Source organism: Mus musculus, chromosome 1 (genome assembly GCF_000001635.26).
Source record: "Mus musculus strain C57BL/6J chromosome 1, GRCm38.p6 C57BL/6J".
In the NCBI taxonomy this organism is placed as follows: Eukaryota; Metazoa; Chordata; class Mammalia; order Rodentia; family Muridae; genus Mus; species Mus musculus.
Window position 1 is genome coordinate 6714654 of NC_000067.6, and position 27558 is coordinate 6742211.

The 27558-nt window shown below is 36.7% G+C and overlaps 1 protein-coding gene across 24 annotated transcripts in view; it reads left to right on the top strand.

Moving 5' to 3' along the window:
* Window positions 1-27558, top strand: part of St18 (suppression of tumorigenicity 18) — a 373710-nt gene that overhangs the window by 227423 nt on the left and 118729 nt on the right. For 5 of the 24 annotated variants that reach the window (XM_030253956.1, XM_006495502.4, XM_011238373.3 and 2 more), the window contains exon 1: window positions 17339-20319. The exons of 1 other annotated variant lie outside the window; for it this stretch is intronic. The gene's annotated coding sequence lies outside the window, so the exon portion shown is untranslated. Of the gene's footprint in view, window positions 1-15037; window positions 15588-17338; window positions 20320-20341; window positions 20571-22926; window positions 23005-27558 lie in introns of those variants that run through there. 18 more of the 24 variants (XM_030253966.1, XM_030253957.1, XM_030253968.1 and 15 more) reach the window with 11 other exon arrangements.

A 27558-nucleotide genomic window follows, 5' to 3' on the forward strand; every position in this document is an offset into this window, starting at 1 on the left:
TTCTAAAGACATTCATGCTATGAAGTTAAATAAAATTGTTAATTTGTACAAATGTCCTAGCTTACACAAAACTACATATGTCACATGTTCATTATAGCATAAAAATTTAACACAAACATTTTCTCATATAGGAAAGATTCAGGAAGACAATAAACAAATTGCTCATCTTTACATTTTTTGTTTTCCAAATTTCCTACAGACTTACATTACATGGGTGGAAAAGGAAAGCAGACAATAAAAAATAAATTTGTTAAAATTGGTAAAGTGTGGTTTTATCATAAGAATTAAATTTCAGGTGCTTTCTGTAGTGGTTAATATTGACTCTCAGTTGACAGTATCTAGACTCACCTAGGAGACAGATTTCTGGGTGTGTCTACAAAGGTCTTTCTAGATTGAATTAACTGATAAGGGAAAACTTACCCTAATTTTGAGTCTAGCATTCCATGGGCTAAAGTCCTGAACTCAAGAAAAAAAGAGAACAAGCTAAAGGCCAGTGCTTGTCTCTGTTTGCTTCCTGACCAGAAGCCATTGGATAGGCTACCTGCTTCTCCCAGTGCCGCACCTGCTTCTCCCAGTGCCGCACCTGCCTCTCGTGGAGGACTACATCCTTCAACTACAAGCCAACATAAGCCCTTCTTTTCTTAAAACTGTTTTTGCCAAGCACTTTTTCACAATAAAAAAGAAAATGATGAACGTACCTTTTCTTGTCTGAGTTGTCATCTGAACATGTGACAGAGAATGTTCCTGGATTACTGTCGTGAAAGAGCATTTAGTTCTTAGTCAGAACTTGGCCCAAGCTGGATCTCTATCTTTCCTTTTCTACAATGACAAATGGATTCCAAGGCTCTGGAGGCTACTCCTTTTTTCTTCCTTTTCACACTGACTGTGACGGCCACATGTTAATTTTAGATATCCAGGGGAGGAGTAAAGACATGAATACCTACCCTGATGAACAAGGACCCTTACATACCCCTTTCTTATGACATGGTCCCCATCCCTCATGATATTGGCAGTGCAAGGGAAAGGTTTAATCCACTGGATACACACAGTATCCACACCAAGATTTCAAATGGATCAGTTACATAAAAGGACATTCAGGCAGTTCCATAGTACACTCTGAGTACCCCAGGATCAGCTCATTTTGTGGACTCTAGCTGTTTTAACCCACCTTTCTCTGTATCAAATTCATATCTAGCCTAGCTTCCTAGTGCCCAAAAGACAATGGTGTTTTCTTAGGACTCTCCCTTGAAATATCAGCAATATTGTTGCTAAACATGGCCTAAGAAATGATTGTAACACTTGACATGCCTAAATGAAGTAAATTTATCAAGGCCTTACCCTGAAAGGAAGAGCTACAGGTAATCAGTGGCTGCATAAGAGGGAGAATCAGTTTCTTCTGAGATAAATGTCCTGATAGGTTATCTAATCTCAAGTGGTCAGCCTTAAACACATGTACATATTGGTGCAACACTAAATAGACTCAATAGGTTGTATTTGTATATGTGCCAGTATTTCACATTAACAGTTAAAGAAGAGGTCATGAATTTGAGAGGGAGGAAAGGGGACACAGGAGGAATTGGAGTGGGAAAAAGGGGGTCAAAAGTATGTAAATACAGTACTCATGTATGGAGATCTTGAAAATAAATAATGTAAAAAGATGTACAGATATATGCACACTAGTCTAAGATGTTCTTGAGAATTTTCATAGTCTCATAATATTTCTCATCATGGAAATAGGTACTACAAGTTTGTGATGTACTGTCATCCCCAAAAGGAAACTTGCAGATTAGAATGATGTAGCCAAAGTGTCACCAAGTTTATATTTAGTGGTAAACCATAACCACTGCATTTATTCTGTTCTTACCTTCGAACCTCATTCTGATCTTAGACATATGTCTCTGTATAAATTAGATGCTGAGATGAAAAGGAGAGCGGAGACAGCACTAGGGGAAACCCTCAAGGGCACGGGGCCAAGATCCGTACAGGCTCTGGAGGCTACTCCTTTTTTCTTTCTTTCCACACTGACTGTGACGGCCACATGTTAATTTTAGATATCCAGGGGAGGAGTAAAGACATGAATACCTACCCTGATGAACATTTGTATGGTAAAGAACATGCTCAGCACTGATTTCAGATGATACTCTACAGTAAGTATTCAACAATTTTCTGTTAGTTACTAATAGGTGTATTTTCCCACATTATTAAAGGCTCTGGAGAACATGGAACATCTCTGAATATCTGGTGAAATATATCAACGACTATCTACCAATGAGAGGTGGGCTTTTTATTCTCACTTTTTTTTTTTCATTTATATCTGAAATGCACAAGAATCAGTGGTGGTGTTCCTCAGCATCACTTCCACTTTATTCCTTCTACATCTTTCAAGCATTTCATGTTACTGGAGGTTAATGCCCTATTAACCACGGTTTGCTATTCTTATCACTGATCTAATATATTCTTGAGTGATTTAGCCCCATGACTATGATCCTTTCTCTCTTGTATTCTTAATAATGCCCTTGGATATGTGTTTCCCCTTCACAGATTGATCTTGTCATTCTCTCAGCCCCTTCACTGCTAGTAGTCCTCTTCTCTCATCCTGCTCAGAGATTATCCTAATTGCTATACCTGTGACCTTATTATCATTAGTATCTATACTCCCTGAAAACTGTTCTTCAATGGTCACTTTTGGTAACAGTCATGAGCTCAGTGGTTTTTATCTGTCTTCAAGTTATGTACCCCTTGAAAGTACTTGATAAGAAGGACCATATGCTCCTTTCTTGCTTTCCTCTTGGCTTCTGTGGAATTATCTGCTCTTAGAGTTTCTTCTTGTGTTTGATCCCAAATACAAGCCAGATCTGTGGTATGGTCACTTTGGATTTCTGTTCTTCCTCAGCCGTGTTTGTCCTGTTTAGTTTTACTTGGTCTTGATATATTTAAGCATGCCTACATTACTGAGACATTCCCCTTTATGTTTTTTAAACTAGGCTCTCTCTCCATTAAAGCTTACATATCCCATATGTGCATTAAACATGGTGAAAGGATGGCTGTTTATTTCCCCATCCCCACAAAGGCTTTTTCCTTTCAGTTTCTCTTTGCTCCTTCCTTTTTTGCAGTTGCTCATATCCCAGAAAAGAAGTAATTCTCTTCTCACCTCTAAACAAATTCCATGCATTCTGTTTCTTAAATCTGGCCATGTTTCCTCATTTCCATGGCAACCATCCTAGAACATAAGCTACCTTATGGATCCTTTCATTGGCTCAATAGTTTTTAATTAGATGTGTTTTCTTTCTGTCTCCCTTTGTTTTTCATACAGTAGCTCTTGAGTCATCTATTAGGACATGCCAGATTGCATCCCTCTATCTGGAACCGTCCAGTACCTTCCCTTTGTACTCACGGTAACTCTGAATAGAGGTCCTTGCTGGTTTTTTTACTTGATCTTCTAACCTTCCCCCTTTTATGTAACTCTGCCTAGTCCTATTCCAGTTTCTTTCAAGCTACCTTGTTGGATTCTCCCCTGAAAGAACAGAGAGGAGGAATGAGGAGGAAATACAAGTTAACAGTGTAGTGTTCGACGGCCTCCTGAGACAGAAGTGTTCCACTATGCTCCCTCTCGCCTCTCAGCTTCTCACTCTAGGTTTACTTTAGTTCTCACAGAATTTTTTTGTTTCAGAAACAAGAAAAAAACCTACTCATTAAATTTCTCAGTGGTCATAACCCCAAATTGGTAGTCACTTGTTCTCAGGCTCCTTTCCCAGTCATTAATCAATAACAGATACCTACATATGCACTATATATATATATGTATATACATATATATATATATATATATGACCTTTATTTGCATATTTAAATTATATGTTTTCTATAAGTATCCACCATGAAGCTATTACTAAATCAAAATAATCAACATATCTGTCACATTCAAATTTCCTTCTATATCTTGTTTGTAATCCTTTTCAATTCCCACCATACTTGGCACACTCAGGCAGCTGCAGATTGTTTTCTTTTTTAAAATCATTATTGAAATAATTTGTCAGAAAATGTATTCTTATCAGCTACCTCAACTCCACCCATGTTCTTCCTACCTTCACCCTCCATGCAACTACATGCTCTTTTTTTCCTCACTCTTTAGAAAACAAGCAAGCAAACAAACAAAAACCCAAACAAATTGCAAATGAAACACAAGAAACACAGACATAGACACCCAACCTATAAAAACTCTAAAACAATAATATAAAAGCAAAAGTCTAACATTACAAAAAATGATGAAACAAAGTAATATGAGATGAAAAGTCTGCAAAAATACCATTGAGTTCATTTTGTGTTGGCTATCTACTGCTGGGCATAAGGCATGACCTTAAGTGTGATTAATGTACTGGATGGGACTCCATTGGAGAAAACTGTTTCCTGTGCAAATACATGTAAATTGACAATAGTTTTTTCATTAGGAATGGAAGTCCCTCTTCACTTCCACTCCTAGTACTAAGATCCTGCCTGGCTTGACCTCAGCAGGCCCTGTGCATGCTGCCACAGTTGTGAATGCATATGTATACCAGTCCTGTTCTGTTCTGTCTGAAGACATTTTCCTCGGCACCATCCATCTTCTCTGGCTCTTAGAATCCTACCTTCTCTTCTGAAGCTCGAGCCGTGAGAGGAGAGTGTTTTGATGAAGACATCCCATTTAGGACTGAGTTTCTAAAATCTCTCACTCCCCGCGAATTGTCTAGATGCAGCTTTTTTGTGTTAGTTTCCCATACCTGCTGTTCCAGCTCCTTGGGAGACTGAGGCAGGAGGATGACTTGAGTCCAGAAGTTCTGGGTTGTACTGTACTACATCTAGTGGGTGTCCATAGTATGTTCAGCATCTAAATAGTGCCTTCCAGGAGTGGGGATCAGGTTAGAAGTCAAAGATCTTTATCCTTTAACTTTTGTGCCTTATTTCAACATTTACCTCTTGTTTTTAATGTTCTTATTCTTTCCTCCATTCTTCACTTTTTATATATTATGGAACAGAGAGTGTCAACAGTTTCAGATTTCTATATCAAACCTTATTAAGCATGGTTTGTCTGAGATCAAGTTCAAAATTCTAGGAAAAAAAGTACTAAGTGGTCAGTAGAAGTCATTTCTGTGTGAAGTGCTATCACTTGGAATGATTTCCACAGTAAACCCAACCATATAAAGGCATTTCTATGCTGCTAAAAGAAATTTCCTCCAGAGAATGCCTGTCATTGTAGGCAGATAAGACTTACCGTATTTTAATATCTGTGCCTGGTGGAGGTTTGTGCCTGTCTCTGGCATTGCTTTAACTCTAGTTGAAGTCTGAGGTGACAACTAAGACCTGTGTGCTAGAGAAACCCTTACCACCACTAGGCCTCTAAAGTGTACATATTTTAGATCTATGACAATTCATGTTTATTCTACTTTTCCTTTTGAAGTCCATTTCACTACTAAGTATGTGAAAGTGGGCTGGAGAGAAGGCCACTGTTTATTGTTGCTTTTGTAGATAACATGGGTTTACTTTCCAGCACATATATCATATAATGGCTCACAACCATTTGTAACTCAAGTTCCAGAGGATCAAATATTTTTTTGGCTTCTGTGGGCACCAAAGTTGTATATGGTACACATACATACATGTAGACAAAACTCTCATATACTAAAAAAATAAAATTATGTGAAAAGGGTAGAGAAAATTTGGCTCCATCTCATTTGCATCAGTTTCTTTTTTGTACTGTCAAGACTACAACATATATTTCCTAACTTTTTTGATCTGTAACTTAAGAAAAAGCAAATAGGCATTATATGAATATTTGATATTATAATATAAATAAGATTATTGATCCAGAAAAAATTTTACTATTTACTCATAAGTTACTATGACATTATAGTAACACCACAATAGCTGTATTTTTACCAAGGTTCTGTTGCAGGGTTTCTTTGGGTTTCTTGAATTATAACTCTACTGTAAGTTTAGCAACATTCGTATTTGCATGCTTTTTCTGCACAAAATGAAATACTTTTAGCTTCTTGGTTACCCACCTATGAGAGCAGGTGGAAACCATACTCTTACTTTATGACATTTCAACATCATAGTTTATAGAATAAAGCATAAAGTAGACTAGATTTGCATGTATGTATATAATATTTAGGGCTATCAGGTTAAAGATATGGAGGTTCTTATAAATTAGATAATTATAAACAGCTAAAAGATTAACAAAAGTTTTAAGTGTGCAGAATGCTGACAGTATCAAATGGTAGGGAAGGTGTCAAACAACAGATTCCTATAAGACAGTCACCTCAGGACACAGTTTGGCAGTTTCTTATGAAATTAAACATACTTTTTATCCTATGGTCTGGCCATCACACTACTTGGAGTTTACTTAAAAACACTAAAACATGTGTACCCCCTCACACACACACAGTATTCTGACATAGGCTTTTGTTGTTTATTTTTTTGTTTTGTTTTGTGTTTCTTGGTAACCGTTCTATTCATAATTGCTAACACTTAGAAGAAACCAAGATGTTGATGGATAAGCAGCAAACTGACTCTGACACTATTCACTACTAAAAGGAAATAAGTTATTATAACATGGAGGAAGTAGGAGTATATTACTATATGAAAAAGGCCAATTTTGAAAGGCTTCCCTACTTTGTGATTCCAAATACATGACATTCTGAGAAAGGCAAAGCTCAGAGACAATGAAAAGATTAGCATTTATCAGGCTTTACAAGGTGGTAAGGGAAGATTAGGTGGGACACAGGATGTTTTAGGGCTGTGGTAGTACAGTTTGACACTAGTGAGGTGTATGCATGCCTTCATACATTTGCCAAGATTATGGAATGTGCAATACCATGGTGTACACTAATGTAAACTGTATGACCAGGTGACAGATAACATGTGTCCATGAAGGCTCATTAGTTACACAGTGGGTACTCTGTTGGTGCGAACATTTGGATATGAGTGAAATTGTGCATAGTAGGGCAGCAAGTGTGTGGAAGATCTCCACACCTTCCTCCAAATAGTATGATTTCAAAATTAAGTGTCATATGACATTTTGAATTGATTTTCCATTTGCCCCTGAGGACTTGTTACCATCTCATTTAATCCTCTCTCTTTTCAGCTTTTAATTATTGTTCTGATAGGACTAGATGCAAAGACTTCCTTCTCCTGTGGCAAGGACATTGTGCAAATTGGGTACTGATAATCTACACCAGTTAGCATTTGGACGGTGCTGTCACTGTACTTAATAGCTTGACTTGTTTTTTAATGTTAAGGGAGTCCAATATTCTTACTCTTAAACTACTTAAACATAAATTCAATTAGAAAACTTCATTGCCTCAAGGAATTTAATATTTTGAAGTGAACTCTGGGGAAATTCCCTTATAAAATCATATATCCTTACCAGATATTAGATTTCATATGGAGGGAAAATGTTAACATTAAGTTTGCTCTTTTGAGCTTAGTGATAGAATTATTCCTTTGATTGGCATTTGAGTGCATCCCATTGCACAGTTGTCTTAAATTCATGTCTGGCAAGTAAAGTCCTGGCTTGCCTCAATGTGGGGCAGCTGAAAGGGTCAATGCTCAGTTGACCATGGGATCATGAAGGGAAACAGTTGCTACTAAATATACATGTAGTATGTAAACCATTGTTTGGTGGGCAGGATTTTTTTACTAAAGTTTCAGGAGTTCTTTGGGTTTGTTGGATTGTACCTCTACTGTAAGTTTAGCAACATTCGTATTTGCATGCTTTTTCTGCACAAAATGAAATACTTTTAGCTTCTTGGTTACCCACCTACGAGAGCAGGTGGAAACCATAGTTCCCTTTTTATGTGGGGGGAAACCCTTTTTGAACATTTTCTGCCACAGTTGTATTGTACTTTCCTCTTATCAGACTCCCTGCCTGGGTATGTGTGGGAGATGGAAACTAGTGCCTTCTTTTTTATTGTGTTTTGTTTTGTTTTGTTTTGTTTTGTTTTGTTTTGTTTTGTTTTGTTTTGTTTTGTTTTGTTTTTTGAGACAGGATTTCTCTGTATAGCCCTGGCTCCTGGAACTCACTTTGTAGACCAGGCTGGCCTCGAACTCAGAATTCTGCCTGCCTCTGCCTCCTGAGTGCTGGGATTAAAGGCATGTGCCATAGTGCCTTCTTTAAACTGCTAGTTGTGACAACCTTAAACAGACAGCAGACAGCACATGCTGAACTATGTGCAGACCCAAGATGAGCATTGAATTATGGGACATAGTCACATCCAAGACACCCTCAATTATACCATTTCTTATTTTTGCCTCAATTCCTGGGAGTTGTTCCAATATAGCCTCTGGTCATGTTCTCTGTTCAGCAAAGTGTAAGGAAAACATTGTGTGATCTCTGGAATTGCTGCCTGCTTTACAGTGTTCAAGTAGTTTATTTGGACGGTTTTTCTTTTTCTCACCTCCTTAAAAGTCAGAGTCAGCATCAAGCATGCAGAGCACTGCTTTGTTGTCACTTTCAATCCTCGGATAGTCAGTGTTGGCCAACAAGCTTGCATACTTTGCTCAGGCTGCCTTGACCCTGCCCTTTCTCATCCATCCTGCCTTCACTGTTGTTCCAAATGCTAACAATTTAGCTGTGGAGACACTTACTGAAAACACATTAATGAAACTAGTACAAACTGCGGAAGACTGTCTAAGAGACTCTGTGGCTTGTCAAATTATGGCTAGAAGGCAACCTGAACTCAAATTACCTAGAAAATGCATAGAAAATGTGGTAACTTTTCTAAATTATATCATACCAGGCCTGTGTTGTCTCCGAAGAAAACCAGCTTATGACTGATTGATCTTAATCTCTCTCTCTCTCTCTCTCTCTCTCTCTCTCTCCCTCCCTCCCTCCCTCCCTCCCTCCCTCCCTCTCTCTCTCTCTCTCTCCCTCTCTCTCTCTCTCTCTCTCTCTCTGTGTGTGTGTGTGTGTGTGTGTGTGTGTGTGTGTGTGTTAAAAGAAGATAATATAGAGAGAAATGAGAAAGTATGGTCCTTAATTGTTCAAATGGCCTCATTCCTAACCAGAGCTAGATTTTAAGTTATAGGAATGTAATGCAAAAGAGTCAAGAGTGATGAGGGCAGAGGAATATCACTTGGTGTTCCTTTTAGATCTTCTCCCATCCATGATCCACAGCTTCCATTTCCCCACACACACAAAGTATAAAGAGGAGTCAGAATCCAAGTTTTATGCTTCTGGTAATGCTACATGCCATGTGGTAAATGAGGACAAGACTGGTGAAGCAAGTGACTAGGTATCACCAATGCATTGACCAAATGCAATTTAGATGCTTGAGGAAAGACAAAACCTTGCTTTATATGATATCAATGGCATATTGAAGAGAGAAATAGATGTAGGAAATATAGATGCATGGAAACAATTATATGTACAAATGAGTACATGAATTGATACTCAAGCTCCTCTGTAAATATTTTATTCCTTACTTACTATAAATATGCCTTACTATTTGAATGCCTCCAGAAGAATCATCTGAGAAAATAAAAGGAATTAAAATATCTTCTCACTGTTATTATACTGAAGCAAACTTTACACTGTTGTCTGATAACACTTTGACAGTCTTGTAGAAGATGATTTGAGGCAACATTAAAAATATTGTTATTACTAACAATGTCTCCTTAAAACTATGAAATGATTAAAAAAATTCACTGGAGAATTTTCTCATAATCATCAGCTCCTAGAAGTTTTCACTGATAAATATGAGGGTACAGGTAAGGATGACTTTCACAGTATTGTGTAGAAATAGAAGCATGGACTTTGAAAGCAGAGTCTGAACTTGAATACTAATTTGGAAACTTTACTACTAATAGAGGGAGGGTCTTGGGAAACTTGGGCTTTAGTACCTCCTCTCATAAAATAATCTCTGCAAACCTCTGAGAATAGTGTCTGCCATAAGAGTGATGCTAAAATCAGTGCTAGTGAACATAGCTGTTGACAATAAAGTCACCACCCTTCCCATCATCTTCATTGTGGGAAATGTTGGCTTTTTTATGTGCCTACATGCAATATTTGTTCACTATCAAACTGTTGTTTGAGTTTATACTTTTCCTGATATATTATTTCATTTTGCTATATGATGGTGGATATAAATACAACTACTTTTATACATAGATCCAGCAAATCTCTGGAGTTCCTGTATGGAAATTAAATAATAAAAAATGTGAACAGGGTGAGCAATATCATTATATCTTGAGTGTATTTGGCTTAATCTCACCAGAAGGTAGAATTTAGGTGTGCTGTCTATACTTGATTTTAATAGGCTATAAGTTCCTCAAGGATGATTTGAACCATGTGGTTTCCAAACCTGGAAAGAGTGAATTCCCTGTGTCTGACCATTCCAGCTGCACCTCAGCATGCTTTAAAGGGATGAAGTCTGGCCAATACCATCACAGAAAACACCCCAGGCATTTTTGAAATTTAAAAGAGCATGGGAAAGGATTTCAGTTTTGGTCTTCTTAATGCAGTGCCAGGTTTCCATTAGCTTTTTGAGTTAAAAATGCTATTAGATCGAACTTTAGTGTTGGCTTTGATTTTTCAAACCCTACTTTTAATACATGGTCTTAAATGCTTTAACCCCCCTTTTAGCCCACCATTCACCAAAGGTAGTGGAAAAGAAAGGTTATTAGGACACATGGGAAGTGGACCTATTTAGAAATATCCAATCTACATTGTCAGGATTGCATTACCAGCAAATCCAGTTGAGCAGTGTGAGGACAGCAAACATGAATCAGCAGCAGTGGCACAACCCAGCAGAAACAGCCAGGCCTCCACTGAATGGCCAAGTCAGCAGTAGCAACCAGGACTAATGGATACCAGAAGTTCTCTGCTGTGCAAATCCCAACAAAGTGCAGATCAGCAAAGATGAAGACACAAGACCAACAAGCATGGCAAAGCTAGCTATGCAAGCCCCACCCCCATCACTGTCTATTGGGTCCTATTTATACTCCCTCCAAACATCAAGTGTCTTCTCATAGCTCTTTCCTCAGCAAAAACACCATGTTAGTCTGTCTTAGTAAAACACCATATGAGTCTGTATCAAATGACATCACTCTGCCAATCAGCCTGAGCAGCAAGAAGTCACCAGAACACCACCAGAAGTTTTTGGTGCATTTCTTTCTACAAAGTAATGACAAATGATGACCATTAAGGAACAACAAGGTGTACCAATACCATCGAGCATTGTCCACTGTCTGTTGGGTCCTTCTTAACACCATGCATCCTTTCACGTGTTTGTTTTAGCAAAACATCCTTTACCTGTGTCTGCTCCAGGGAAACATACCTTCATGGGTCTGCTCTAGCAAAACATCCTTTCACTTGAGTCTGCTTCATTAAAAACACTCCTTCATATGTCTGCTCCAGCAAACACCATCCAGCTCAACTGACTTTCCAAAGAAACCATAAGTTTCCACTTCACTTTTCCACAGATTAGGTAACATCATGCGTGGTAGTGAAAGACTCAAGTATTACCTCCTTAAAATCAGAAGCAAAATGGTGTCTCTTTCCATTTCCAATGCTCTTTCCATTTCCATGCTGGAGGGCCTGCAGGGGGAAGTACAACAAGAAAGTAAAATAAAATTCACCTGCTCATAAAGGCAAGAGTAAAACTCTTTTATTTGAAGGAAGATTCCCTTTTATATAGATTTGTACTTAGAAAATTGGAAAAATTCACCAAAAATGGTATGAGGTAAAAAGTTTCCTAAGAAAGCAATTCACAAAGTCAAAGCGCAGATGTAAGTTGTATTTCTATACAAGAACAAGAAAAAGAAAACAAGATATGAAGGTGAACATTAAGTCTATTTTCAAAAGGTTCTAAAAGAATATAATACACAGGAACAAACTTAAAAAGTTAGACATAAAACTTACTGTAAGTCCTACAAAACACTGCTGAAGGGAGTTATGGACTCCCCACATAGACTGCCAGGCATGCTGTGTAACACTGTAGAGAGATCTGTAGGTCCTGTGGGTTCCTTGCCCAAACCCAGATGATTTTCAAATGTAAGTGAAACTTTTAGGGATCCAGAATTACTAAAACCATCTTTAAAAAGAGTAACAACTTTGGATAATTCATGCTTCTCAATGTCTAAGCATACTACAAAAGCTAATATAATTAAACGTGGTACGGGGTTGAAAATTGGCACAGATTTATGAGGTATAATTGAGAGACCAGATATAAATCGTAATGTGCATGATCAATTGGATTTTAGTAAAGTTAACAAAACAATTTCATAAGGAAAAAAAATCTGTTTCCAACACATGATATTGGCATAAGTAGATTCACATATATAGAGGCTATTAGATCCCCTATCTCATGACATGTACAAAATAATGACTCAAAATGAATAACAGATCAAAATGAAACAGCAAAAAATGTAGAACTTTTAAAGAGGAAACAAAGAAGTAATTGTTATCAACCTGAATTTGACAATGGTTTTTATATGTTACATTAAAAAGCAAGTGAACAAAGAAACATCAACAAATTGAATGTCACCCAAACTTGAAATGTTTGTTTTCAAAAGAAAATATCAAGGATGTGAAAAGAAACCTATACAGTGAGAGAAAAGTTTGGTAAATTCTATACTCAATAAGAAACTTGTATCAAAACCACATATGTAAAGAATTTGTATAATCCAATAATAAAAAGGAAACATCATAGTTTTAAAATCAGAAAAATATCTGACTAGACAATCTCAAAAACCCAATGTATGGAAGACTCGTAAGAGCATGGAAAGATGCTCAGAGTCATGAGTTGTTATTGAATGCCAATCAAGATCATACAAGACAGCACTTGGCATCAATTAAGAGCTGCCCCGTAGACAGACCAGCTAACAGCAAGGTGTTGGGATGTGTAACTGTCATACATTGTTGGCAACTATGAATCATGAATTAACGCACTCTGAAACAATTCCTTAGTTTCTCAGATAGCTATTCAAATTACTAAATGATCTCATGGTTCTACTCCTAGGGACACATTCAAGAGAAATGAGAATAAATGTTTATCGTGGTAAAGTAGAAAAATTAAATGTGGTATATTCAAATAATAAAATATCAATCTACATTAAAATTAATAAACAACTAATACGTGAAACAAGGGCATAGAGCTTAAAGATAACCACCACAAGTGATATTGCTCAGTAGTAAAGAACAAAAGTGATTTTATGATCTTAGTATTTCAAAAATTTAGTAGATGAGGGTTTGTGTGATCCTGAGGGAGAAAATCGGGGGGGGGGGCGGGGTAAAGAATGAGTGACAGCTGTTATGTATGGCAATTCTCTTGAGGGTGATGAAAATATCTTGCATTGTAATTATTATGGATGAATTGTAATGATTAAACTGTCTTCTGTAGATGAATAAACAGGGAAGATATACTGCATACTTTAATCAATAAAGTTTTTTTTTTTTAATTCCTGGTAGGATATGACTTTGTTTCAGTCATGTAATGTCGATTAATGTTACTTAATTTTGTCAGGTCACTGGAATTTCACTAGAAATTCTCCTTGTTGTGGTATCCTTAAGGTACTACCCTGTGTCATGTGCTGCTCATGACGTTTCTGGGGGCGCTCAATAAGAATTCCTTAAAGTAAAGCTGATGTTTGCTGTACATTCCCAGCATAGGGAGCTTTGCATTGGAAAGGTACTTCTCCTAACATGCCCTCACCGTGGACTGCTGACTTCAAATAGCTAGTGCAATGAGATTGTGCACTAGGCAACTGTGTCAAGTACCAAATGTATTGCAGAATACCAATGAATTGATACTAAACAACATTTTAGAAAAAAGATGAATCTCAGAGCACCTGCCTATACCAAAATTGGAAATGTAATTACTTTAAAAGTTAGATTGTCAAGTATTTCTCTAGGTGATGTAGACATATCTCTATGTGATATGTGACTAGTTTTTGTGACCAGCATTTTTTTTCTTTCTTTCTTTTTCTAAAACAGAATTGTGAATTTTAACATTACAACTGTGGGCAGCAGATGTGCTCAGGGAAGAGTGGACTCCCAGGGAAGGGGACCCAGGACTGTGTCTGAGGTTAGCCAAGTTAGAAGATGTAAAGTTTGAGTTCTTTTTTTACTTCTTTCAGCTACCCTCCTCCAGGGCAGTCCAGGTTCTTTATTAATGTCTGTTTTTAAATTAGCAGGAGAATCTAGTTTTCCTGTCCTAGGTACTTCTATAGTGCCTTTTTAAAAAAGCAATGAGAAAAGTAAACTATAGCTTCGAAAGTTTTGATATATGCTTCAGCCCTATAAGAAGGAAGGTGGTTTACTAGTCAATATGAAATGTTGTAAGTAACGTTTTTTTTTTTAAGTTTCCAGAATAATATTCAGAGCTCATCTATCTCCTTTAACCCTGTGTGTTCTAGAACTGCCCCCAGTGGGCCTGGCAGTCTGTTAGTTGTTGCCTTAAATTGCACGTGGGCTTGTTGCAAATTTTGAAAAATTGATTAATTTTTTTCTGAGATTTACATTTTTTAGTGCAGTTAGGAATGGAAAAATCTATGGAATATTCCCTTGTAGTCTGTAATAAAAGTACCCTTGTGGGAGAAAAGAGAGCCCTAATGAGAAAGGCACAACCTGCTGCGTGAGAGATGTGTATGTTCCTGTCCAATCCTGACAGCCAGTCATGGAAACAGGCTCTGTGCCTGAACCCAGAGACTATTCTGTGTGCCACTCACAAGGAAGCTAAGCTCCACCCCAAAGTGTGGCTGCCTTTGTCATTTTAATTGGTCTGTGTTTGTGAAGTGGGGCCTCTATTTACTTATAGCTTGGGGCTTGTGTTTACCAAGCCCGGTGGAGGCCAAGTGACAGCGCTCCTGCAAGCTCTCCTGCTGTATCTTGAGGCACTTTTCTTTTCAGTATCGGTGCTGTCTAATTCGTGAGCTTCTGTGAAGCAAGCGCAGGAGGGTACAAGGCCTACAGGGAGGAATTACACCTAATTACTCAAATAATTGCTAGGCTGTTGCCTTCTTAGTCACTGAAAATAATTTCCAGGTCCCTGGCTTTTATAGATAGTCTTCTAGAGGCAGGAGGACACAGCCCCCTTTTTAACTCAGCCCATTCACTCACAAAATCAGAACACTCGAGCCTGCAAAATTAATAAGCACCACTTCCATTACATATATTTTAGGTTGTTGTTGCCGTGGCGATAAAGTCAGGGACATTGAATCTCCTCTGTTGAGCCATTGTTATCATCCCTGGCCATCTGCTGCAGAGGAGTGATATTCCATCTCATTTGCATGATGACTGATATATGGGCGGTTTGGAAGGACATATGCCACAGCAATCATGTGATGAAAATTAAAGTGAAAGTTTTGGGCCCAGAGCCGAAAAAAAATCTGTGTGTGCGCATGAGGCTGTTGATGTGCAAATGTGGATCATATTGAGAAGGTCTGAATAGGGAGGTGTGACGTAAGGAGGGCTACACGCAGGTGCTTATCTCCGAGCAGTCAAAGGCACTGGATGTCATATCATGGAGACTACCTTTCAAGGCAACAGCTTTAGTGTCTCCTGTCAGCACACCAGAGAGAAGAGAAATAGTTTTGGAAACAAACACAAAAAAGTAAGTTTCAAACTTTTTTACCACATTCTGTTTACCCTGATGTCGATGAGTTCAGACAGTGAGCAAGTTTCAGGTCTTAGTTGTTAATAGTGACTTTTGTTTCTGATTGGGTGGGTGGGTGGGTGAGTAGGTGAGTGGGGGGTCGCTTCTAAAGGCTGAGGGGCTCATGGTCGTTTTACTGTGCTTTGCTTTGCTTTCTGTTGTGATGTTCATCTGGCATGATTTGAAACTCACTCACCACCACCCACCCCCACTTTCTCACTCTCCTCCCAAAAAGCGATATTGAGGAGTTCAGAATAAAATGGTGTAATTGTGCTTAAGCTGTGTCAGCTACTGCCTTTGTTCATATATATTTCTGAAATGTGTGAATTGGCCATAGGAAATACTTAATATGATACAATACACTTTTTGTCTGGAAAAAAAGTAAAGTAAAACTAAATTTGAGGTCACACAAATTATCAGTGAGATCTCATGTGCTACAAGTCTTTATTTAGAATTGAACCTTGGCAGTGCTAAGAGTTGTTAATGTAATTTTGCATTGATAGCCATTATCTAAAAGGGGGGGTTGTGGATTCTTCCTAAAAAAATCAGAAACTGGTATTAGCTACACATAAGAGAAAAAGTTTGTGATCAGTCAAGATGTTTAAATTCATAAATTGGACATATAAATTATTGCATTTGCATATTTAGAGGATTGAATAAAACTAGTCTCCTTAAAAGATGAAACACTTCATCTCTGATAGATGGGCATGTCAGAAGACTGCGCAGAAGTTACAAAGTCATGTTTTAAAAGCTGAAAAACAAGAAACTTAACACTAACCTTGAACAAAATTTCATAGAAGGACGATTTCCGTGAAATATTGTTAAGGGAAAACTTTTATATACTTTGATGAGCAATACCTTAGCTCATATTATGTTGTCAACCAAACACCTGTTAAGAAGGCTTCCTTTGATGTACATTGGAATAATCAAAGTTTCCTGAAAGGGTGTTCTGATCTTTTCTTTCAGTTTCAGAGAACACAGCAGCTAATAGGCAGAGTGTATCATGTAATGGCTCTAGTCTTGTTTTATTTTTAGGAATAACGTCAAAAATGGTGGTGTGATATTACCTTATGGATTAATTGGCAGTATACAACCCAACAAATTAAAAAGAAATCTTGATGGAGAAATATTGGGTATAATTATGTCCTTATAATGAGGAAGTATTTTTTAGTATATAAATCCAGAATAGAAAATAGGATTGAAATTAGGGTTGAAATTTCCCTAACTTTAAAATTTTTATTTGCTAGTATCACCAGCACAATATCCTAGTTTTAGCTGTAACCTCAGATTATCCATGATCCCTTTTTTCTCATTCTAAATATTCAATTACTCCGTGGCGATTATTATGTGGCCTTCTTGGCTTACTACAATATTAGATTAATATAGATTTCTTATGCCAAATTAGCGGAAATCACCATTGCCCACAAGAGCAGTTCACTCTTCTCTTAGTCATATTTGTGTTACAGCAAGAGCATCAGAGGCTTTAATATTTTAAACTTGGATACACTGTGTCCTGGAGCACATGGGGTTTGTATCTGAAACCTGTAAAGTACATTGGAACCTTTCTCAAGAGTCTAATTCAGTTAGCCTTGAATGAGAGTCTTTATAGTGACTGCCATTCTTCTGCTATTATACCAACCACAAAGATTTAAAGTTTTGTGTTTCCTTGTCTGTGGATTAACTACAGGTGACAAGGAAAGGCAAGGGGTACTTGGAGCTGTCCAAGGTATTAGGCTTCTGAAAAGTTAATCATTATAGAAATGCATTTCTCTGAATCCATGTAATTGGTTTGTTCCCATTTCTGAAAGTTAAAATTATATTGCTACTAGAGAAACCAACCTAGTGGATATAGCATTTCTTTTCAGATAATGTAGCAATCTCATGTATAACTAAATTTAAAACTCAGAAACAGCTTAAACTTTCATGCAGTCAACTAGTGCTCTTGTTTGCATCTTTAAACTACTTAAGTGGAAATAAGTAAAATTCACAACTACCACATATAGAATTCTATGCCATCATCATGTAAGCCTAATGAGAACAGTCTCTGTGGCATATAGCAGTGTGGACAAACATATCAAAAAATGCAACTCACAGGAATTTATTGCTGTTAAAATTATTTCTTATCCTTATGTGACCTTCCATGTCTGCTATTGAAATCCAAAAGATCATAATTGTTTGATATGAAATGCAAAAGAATAGTTAAGTTGAAAGTTTAACATCATGAAATTCAAAATCCCAAGTGGTATATAAACATTAAAAGAAACTTTGGACTGCTAATCCTAGGAAATGAGTTTTATGGATTGAATTCAACAAGGCTTCAGAAATGGTTCCATCTGCTGCCTAGCAGCTGGTGAAAGGATAAATTTAATTCATTAATTCATTTGGAAAAAAGGATCCAAGTAGTAAAGACTTCATTGCTCATAATGCATATAGGTGGGGACACTGGAATGGGGTTCTGTTGCCATTGTAGATAATGAGCTACCAAGTCTTTGCTTTTTGGTAAAGGTCTTCATGATTGAGTCAATACGATGTTGATTTTTATGACAATAGCTAATCATTTTGAATTAGTTCAATGCTATAAAACACTCAGGGAAGTTAAAAGTCTCAGTTTTCAATCTAGGGAAATATGGGCAATCGAAAAGAGAAGCTTTCTCATATTGCATATGTGTCTATGGGAGACAGTATGTGTGTCTCTACCTACCATATGTACACAAGTATTTAGGTTTAAACATAAATGTGTCACTGAGTAACTCCCTCCAATCACATTTATATTAGGTAGACATCCTATCCTATTTGCAGAAATGTCCAAAAATATTTAGTATTTAACATAAATAGATTTTATCTTAGATCAAAATTTGTTTCTACTCAAATGCTGGAAGGTCAAATGACACACCTTTTTTCACCCACTTTCTCCTTGTAACATAACTTGTCCAGACATATTTAGCAGCTTGATTCAAAAGCTTACAAAGTTGTACCTGAAGTGCTTTCATGTCTCCTCTGTGACATTAATAATTTTGGCATAAGTGTTAAAATCTGTAAGACATGGGTATACAATTTAATTGAATGTTCTATACAGGATACAGTGCTGTCATTCTATAAAAGTGTACTGGAGTTTTGATGTCAGGTTTCTCAAATCGTATTCAATCAGCATGATCAAGTATTGGAAAGTTTGCGTGGTTTATGCTTAAACTGCAATCACTTGAACAGATTTTCTTAACTGCTAACATTTTAATAACAGCCAGGTTTCCCTTAGATACAACTCACCTTTTCTGGGAAGGTAAATACTTCCTGGTTGTCAGTTAATTGATTGGTGATAGAGATAAGAGTGTCTCCACAACCAAGGCTGTTTCAATAACCAGTGTACATTTTTGCTATTTTTTTCCTGGTGGATGACTTCGGGAATGGTGCTTAGCCTTCTAACGAGCTCACTGTGGTGTGTATGCTGGGTTTCCTATACAGGTCCTGTGTGTACCCTGTGGGCTGGGTTAAGAATCAGGGTTTATGCATTTACTTGTACTGTTGCATTGTTTAGACAGCTTTGGTTTAGTTTTGATCTTTTTTTTTCTTTTTGCCTTTGAGGCTCTTCCACAGTGTCAGCTGCTGACTGATAGTAGGAAAACTGCCTCATGGTGTGAATGAAAGGGACCTAGCGGTTGGTAAACAGAGATAAGGAATAAATAGAGCACAGGCAAAAGGAGATAGTTCTGTGGGGGCCCAGATTGCTGCCAGTCTGTTCAGGGGAGATGCGGAGCCTGTCCTTTTCCCAGATTAAATTAGTGTGCGAAATCTCCAGTGACCTCCTCCCCTTCTCCCCACACTCTTCAGCCAAGCTGAACAGCCTCTGCTGTAAAGTATTCATTTTACCCAGGGACACATGGACAATAGAGCTTTCCCTGATACTTATGGACAGCTGTCGTCATTCAGAGAGCTCTCAGCATTTCATTTTTCATAGGAGTTAAAAGGGTTTTTACCTTGGAAGCGAAAGGGCAGGATCACAACTTTGCCAGTTCTGGGGCTGTTTGGGCAAGGAGTCTGACTGAGGCAGGAGTGAGCTGTGAGCAAGAAGAATCTGCACAGGGAACTGATTTGTTGTTGTTGTTGTTGTTGTTGTTGTTGTTGTGCTTAATATGGTTAAGCTAAGACAGAAATTAAATTTCAACTCTAGGTTCCCTATTAGGAGAAAATACCTTTGATTCTGAAAGTTTCATAAAATTAAGGTCATCAGTGCAAAATAGACAATTTGTATCCACCTGGTCTACTTTCATTTTGCCTAAATATGCATGCATTTTATTACCTTTGAATAAGCGTGGGTAAATATTAAGTCTGTGAGATACCTCGGTAGTCCCATACTTTTTATTTTTTTAGTGATTTACTGCAAATATATTCAGCATTTGACTGATTAAATAGACCTTCGGCAACCTTGAGGGTCACTGTGTAGAGTATGTACATAGAAAATGCATCAGCCCATTGTACCCTGGCAGCTAATGAGATTGGTCGTTAAGTAAATGACACAAAGCCTACAAAAAAAAAAAAAAAAAAAAAGCTTACAGCTCACTAGAGTATCAGAGAGTGTCCCCGCACACCACACAACGACACAAACACTGGACTAACCTAGCCCACCCTGCTTTATTCTACATCACTGCTTCCCTGATGTCAGCGTGAGAAGCAGAACAAAGGCTAGGAGGCAGCGGTAAGTCAGCCTGGCAATTAAGCCCTAGGGAGAAAGTGGAACAAATCTCATCCTAACGGTGGGGCTGAAAGTCCGTTTCTGGACAAGTGGGTCCAGATGAAGGGATTTTGTTGTTACTTCTAGAAATACTGCCATAGTTGCCAGTGTTCTGATTGTGTTGTTCTTGTTGTTTTGTATTGCTGTCTCACAAAAGTTTGTGAATCTCAGAAGTCCAGTACATTCTAAATGGCAAGTGAACATAAGTATGAGAGGTGGGTATTTGTTGGAGAAGAAGGGCATTAACAAATAACTACTGTTCAGGTGTGCGTCTAGATTTGAAAACTTTCAAATGGATGAGGCAACTTTAATTTTAGTTTGTCCTCCTGCTTGTAAGGCATAAAGGAAACCCAGGGCATGAATGTAACTGGTGCAGTTCATTCTTAATGTGATAAAATTGTTCCAATCCTTAATGTGTATTTAATATTATGTATGGGATAGTCAGTGTCTTAAAAATGAATCAATCAATCAGACACAGCAAAACAAAAAAAAAAAAAAATAAGAGCTCCTCTTTTGCCCAGATAATTTCATTTTCTCAAATCTCGAGTAGTATGTGGTATTGGATAGGAACACTAGTCATTTGCTTGCTATAGTTGGAAGGGGAAAAAAAAAATCAAAGCTATCTGACACCGAAGCAGCACTGGCTTACTCTTTCTTTGAGAAAAAAAATGCATTTGCAGTATTGAAGTGTAACATTGCAGGATCCTTTGAGAGAAATATGGCAGCAGAGAGTTGCCAGAAAGTCTGATTTGCCTTTCTGAAATGTCAGTCTGGCTTAGATGTTGATATTCTGAGGATATTTAGTTCAAGAGAGGATGATTTTATTACAAGACATTCAGGTAAATTAAATATTTTATTCTAAGAACTGTCAGCTGAGTAGGTTGCCAATGGCATGATCAATTCTTGATGGTCTCATAGAAAACATTTTAAAAGTATTGTTAACATAATGTTGTATTTGTAAACAGATGCATTCATGATATCACTGTCAGGATTTGATTTTTAAAGCCACTGCATTTAATATTAGACTAGCATCTCATACTCATCTGCTCATGAATTCAAATGACATCATGTAGAAATCAGTTTGTTAACTTACAGTCCTCACACTGAAAATTTGGTATTTGTACAGGGATATAGAGATGCTTTGATTATTAATAATCATTAATAATCATGAGAGATTTATAACAAAGGTTCATAATAGGGTCTGAGAGATCAGAGATTAACTGTCTCCTTTTATTTTCGACTTAAAGAACTTTTCCTGTTACAAATGTGTCCCCAGCTTTCATTTCATTTAAATAATTTAAGACTAATACATGTTTGTGCAGAGTATATATTACATATTGCAATTCTGTCGTTTTTCAAAGTAACCAGAATTTAAAGGAAGGAAATTTTATGACAAAGATTAACGTTGTTTTATTGATTTCAAGTGAAATATGTGCTTTGATTTAGCTAACTTGAAAAAATTATAAATGTCATCGCTTCAACATGCCTTTTTTTTTTTTTGTGACTGGGTTCATGGAAAATGGAAAGCCATCTGAAAATGGCTACACTTGCTCCCTCGAAATTTTAGTTTGGGGCAGAGTTATGCAAATAGTTTGCTCTCACAGTCAGTGTAAGAACTTCATGTCTTTCTATGTGCTGAACATTTTTCACCTGAATCACCTGTGTCATAATTTCTCTTCCCGTAGTTGCTAATGCTTGTACTGTTAATACAAGAGCACGTTTCAGAAAGCATATAGTCATTTGGTTAGCATAACTATTTCACCCCCATCCTCACTGGGACAGCAAAGCATGGCAAACTTGACCGAAGTCTCTAAGTTGCTTCTCTAAGAATAAGACTAGATAGATTTACTTAACATAAATGTAATTTTTATTATTCAAAGCAAATTATGGCTGCACTCTAATTAAAACCAGAGGGCATAGATCATAACTGTTAGTTTATGTGAACTTATTTCTACCAATATTGTATTTGACATTGTGTGTGTGTGTGTGTGTGTGTGTGTGTGTGTGTGTGTGTGTGTATACCATAGAAACTACTGTTAGTGTTGGATGACTCCTTTTTTAAAAGAAATTTAAAGTTTGATTTGTGCTGAAAAAATGAAACTTTGTTTTAACAAACTTTTGCTTCAACTACCTAGTTAATAAATGAGGCTTAAAATTGTTTCTTCACAAGATTTTAGCATATTCTCTAAGCAGTGTAGGGTCTTTATTACAGCCAGGAATCCACTGAGAGAGAGAACCAACATTTCCTAGAGAAAGGGCAGCTGTTATACATCGTCACATCAGAGAATCAGGGTTGTGAATCCTGGGTCTTCAGTGTGTGCTGCTGGCTGCATTTTAACTTTTTAAACCTCAGTCGCTTGGTCTGTTTAATGGGGATCATTACAGTAGTAGAAAATAAATGTGATGTGAAAACTAAACAGGATGAGGTGTGTTGTGCACCTGGTGGATCATGCCTGTAGTTTTGAATTTGTGCTCGAGGCTCACAAAGCAAATAGATGCCACACTAAGCCACATGACAGTTAATGTTTTTCGCTCCCATAGTATAGAACCTTGTCCTCTCTTTAATTTCAGAGACCCCAGTCCTGTGAGATTCTTTGAAGGACTGTGTGAATTCCATTTTATGTGGCTGGGTGCTCATACCAATTTAAGGTAATGTGTTTATACTGCTAAGTGTATGCAACTATATTCAGCCAAATTGACTTTTTGTAAAGTTGTTTAGTAACTTTCAAAAGAGATTATTAGAATTCTAAATTGTATTTCAACATAAACTTCTGGTAAGAAATATTTACTAACATTTAAATGCATAGTGAAACATCGCAAATTTAAATAATTATAGCTAAGTTTCTTAACACTAAAGATAATAGTTTAATCTTATTCTTAATTTTTTATCAATAAGTTTAATTTCTTGTACCATTGAGATTTATTTAGTTTTTAGCCTATACTATCTCCTTTTATTTAACCCTTAAATTTAGCATACATTTTCTTTCTTCATGCTATAATTATTGAAAAGTACTTTATTTTACTTTATATCTATATAATGACTACTTGAGCCTCACTTATTGTTGAGTATTTTATAATAACATAAAATTCCATACTAGCAACTTGTAAGAGATACTAGATGATATTGAATATTTGAATATTGTTTTGTCAAATGTTGCAACAAATCAGTGAGGTTTTCCATAAAAAAAAAAAAAAAGAGTTTCCATTTTGGGGAGAATGTTATTGCTAAGGAATTTTTTCCAATTCCAAATATCCTGTGCCTATGGGAGAATTTTCTGATTTCATATCTCCTATGTCTATGGGAGAATATTGTTGATTCATAAAAATACTATAAAAAGTAATGTCTTAAAAATTTAGTTATTATTTATACTTTATATGTAATTAAATATAATAGAGTAGCTTTTCAAAATGAAGTATTTTAGTTTATTTGATTGATAGTGTAGAATTCCAGAATTGCTAGAAATATATGCACATGTTTCCTAAAACCTCTTCTAGTTTGCTGATGAGAAATATGTTCATTGATGCTAGTCTAATGAGGATCTGCAGTTGGCAATCCCATGAAGAACATGGACACTACAATTTGATAAACACAAAATATGAATTTTGTGTCATATTTTCTAGACCTTCTTAAAAATCTAAACTTAAAGAGTTTAATTTAATTTCCTAAATTACAAGGTTTTTCTCATGTAGAAACCATGCCTAAATGCTGGCTTGGAAAACCTACTTTTTTTTTTAATGTGTCACATACATGCTTAGATTCTATGTGAGTGAATTAGTGCCTGGCCTGAGCAAAACTTATCTTCCATTGCTTACACTATGCTGCAGAAACAGACAAAAAGTGAAATAGTTAATTGCTTAAAATGAATACACAGCATTTTTCTTTCTAGACTATAAATTAAAGAAAATATGAAAACAACGAAAGAAGAATTGCGCTTTTGAAAAGCTGATTTGTATATGACCATCAGATGGAAAGACACACTGCTTGTTTCTGTGGTAGATTTGGTATGAATTAGAATGAAAGTATTTACCTCCTTCAAATATCAAGCAGTTGTGGAGAATTAGTCTTAATATTCCTATTTTGAAGGGTGAAAAGAGGGGAGGATGGAATATGCCCCAAAGAAAATCAAATCAGGAAGAGATTGAGGCTGACGATAAGACAGCTCCAGAAATGGGACAGAAATTTGAGCATACAACCTGCAACACACAGAGCCCTTGGTGCTTTTGTGTGGGTGAAAGATACCATTGTCTCCCAAAAGGGTTAAGGAAATGCATTCTGTTGCATCTGCTTACTAAATCCCTTCCTTTAGCAGAAATTCAAATTTTGTAAAGATTATTCGTTTTATTGATGCATATAATTATAATCACAAGCCATCTGCTGATTTGGCAGGCATGGTTAAAATTCTCTAACTCTCATAACCTTTCAAGTACAGTGCCCTTGGGACTCTATTTCACTTTTATATTTTGGAAAACATGTAGGGACAAATAAGGGCGGTCATCTGCAGAATGTCAGACCTGGGGAAATGCAAGAATGGGGATTGAATAGCTATGGTGGCTCTTATCAGTGGGAGGGGAAGTTATTCCCACCCACCCCCATTTTTTCTGACTTCATGAAAGATGATCCTAGTTTCTATGATGAATTTTGGAATTTTTTCTCAGGGATTAAAGCTCTGTCATTACCCTCCCAAAAGACAGATTTCAAGCCTAACCCAAAAGAACATGCCAACAGTCCTTCCAGACATTTCTTATGTTGACATTAACAGATAAATTCAGTATATTTCACCTAATCTTTCTAAACTATGGAGTTTTTGTTTTTATTTTTCTCTAAATATTCAGTTTAATAACCTTACAGCCTAAGATTTTGGATTGTAAAGTATCTTACACATTTTGATGGTAGTCATTGGTTGAAAGACCACATTTCCAAGTATTTTGACTATGTTGTTCGGGTGTGAAATTGTGCACTGGTCAGATTTCCCACAGCGGGAGACTTCTGTGACTGCTTTCTGCAACTATAAACATTTGGAGTTTGAGGAGTGTCCATGCCTCCTCAATCCTTTACTTCTATGGGAATTTTTTTTATATAATCTGACTTTATCAGCCTTAATACCCCAATGGTCTGTCTCTGTATACAGTCAGATCTGAGCAGAGTGAGAGCAAGCTTTAGTGAACTTGGAAAAGCCACTGGAGTCCAGGACGTGGCTTCATCACATTGCAGGAGCATGCACATACACACCCAGTATGTTTCTCAGTCTCTCCTTCTCTCACACCACACCACATGAAATCATCCAGAGAGTTATTTTCTAGAATTTTGAGAATAAGGAAGAGAATTTCCAATACTAACTTTGCACAGATCAAGTTTTTCATGGTTATAGTGAAGTGGTCAACGTGGCTATTTAGCAAGAATAGCTGTTCCCATCTACCAGGTGCTAGCTCTAAGCCAGCTTCTGTCTTAAGTTCTTTAATGGATGGTTTTACTTATTATTCAGAATAATCATGTCTGTTTTACAGAGAAAACAAGGGAAAATGAATCATGGGAGTGTTTCTCATTTGACTAAATCGATGAAAACTTGAACCCATACTCTTAGTCTTTCTCTGTGTAGCATGGTCTCTGAAACAGAGTATCAGAACAAAGTCAGTATCACCAGTGTAATTGTCAGACGATTCTAGGTCACAGATACACCTGGGTTCAATTATACTTAAATATCCTTAAGACATTGAATGGATCTGATGGAATGACCTGACACAATGGTTGGTTGGTTCGTTTGTTTGTTTGTTTTTTCTTATCATCAACATCTGTCAATTTAAAGGTGACCTATTGGTGACTTTTGGCCTCACAAATTCTGTAACTTCTAACTTTTTATAATTAAAACATGAATTTGAAAAATAATTTAAAGATGACATAAGTACTTATGATACCTTTCAGATAGATATCTACCATGCCAATTGATAGCAGAAATAGCCTGTCTAAGAACCACATGAACTCTAGGTCCAATGTAAATAGTAGATTAAGACATTTGGTTTCACACTGAAAAGTCTCAGCTCTGTGAGTTAAAACACAAACACTCAGAAGCATCTGATAGTTGAATTACAACTCTGTATATTTTGTTAGCAATAAAATCACACTGATATAAATCTAACTACCAAGGAGAGCATTTTATATCTATAAATTTTCAAAAATAAAATACATGTCACCAGCCAATAGCACAAAGTCAGTTATCCTCCCCTACCTGGAGGTTGGAAGCTGCATTCAAGGGACATGTATGTATTGTCATGATTCCATGCACAGCTGTAAGGGCAAAACCTGGCTGAGGCCAGGCATTGTGACCTGTGAAGAGACATACAACTGACTGTGTTCTCTGCTTTCAAGTGTTTTCTATTGTCTGTTATTAAGCTTCACGTTAATGAAAGTTCCACTGCTCTAGGTAAATGTTTGAATCTCTATATATACTACAGGCTACTGCATGCTTAGACACATCACACCTATATATACTACAGGCTACTGCATGCTTAGACACATCACACCTATATATACTACAGGCTACTGCATGCTTAGACACATCACACCTATATATACTACAGGCTACTGCATGCTTAGACACATCACACCTATATATACTACAGGCTACTGCATGCTTAGACACATCACACCTATATATACTACAGGCTACTGCATGCTTAGACACATCACACCTATATATACTACAGGCTACTGCATGCTTAGACACATCACACCTATATATACTACAGGCTACTGCATGCTTAGACACATCACAGTCTTTGCTTTTGTACTAATCTCAATTATCTGCTAATTGTTAAAATAATCATATACTTTCCTTAAATTATTACAGAATTAACCTGAAGGTACATTTCATCTTTTACCAATGCCATGCAAAAATTATAAGAATAAAAAGGCTTAGCAAAAATTCTTTAGATAAAAACCGTCTTTAAAACTATTTAAAAACTTTAAAACTGGCAGCGAAACTCAGAACACTACTAAGTCTGACTGAAGTGTCTAAGAGAAGAAATAATTTCAGAATGAATTGTTCCAATTTCAGTTTTGTAAATCTTCTTAGATCCAGTAACCCAGAGATAAAATATATTGTTTCAACTGGATAAGCTTTTAAGTAATTTGTTTGAATTATTTACTATAATGCCCAGGGAGATATGCGATAATGTAAAGTAAAGTCAAAGTAAAGAGTTGCTTGA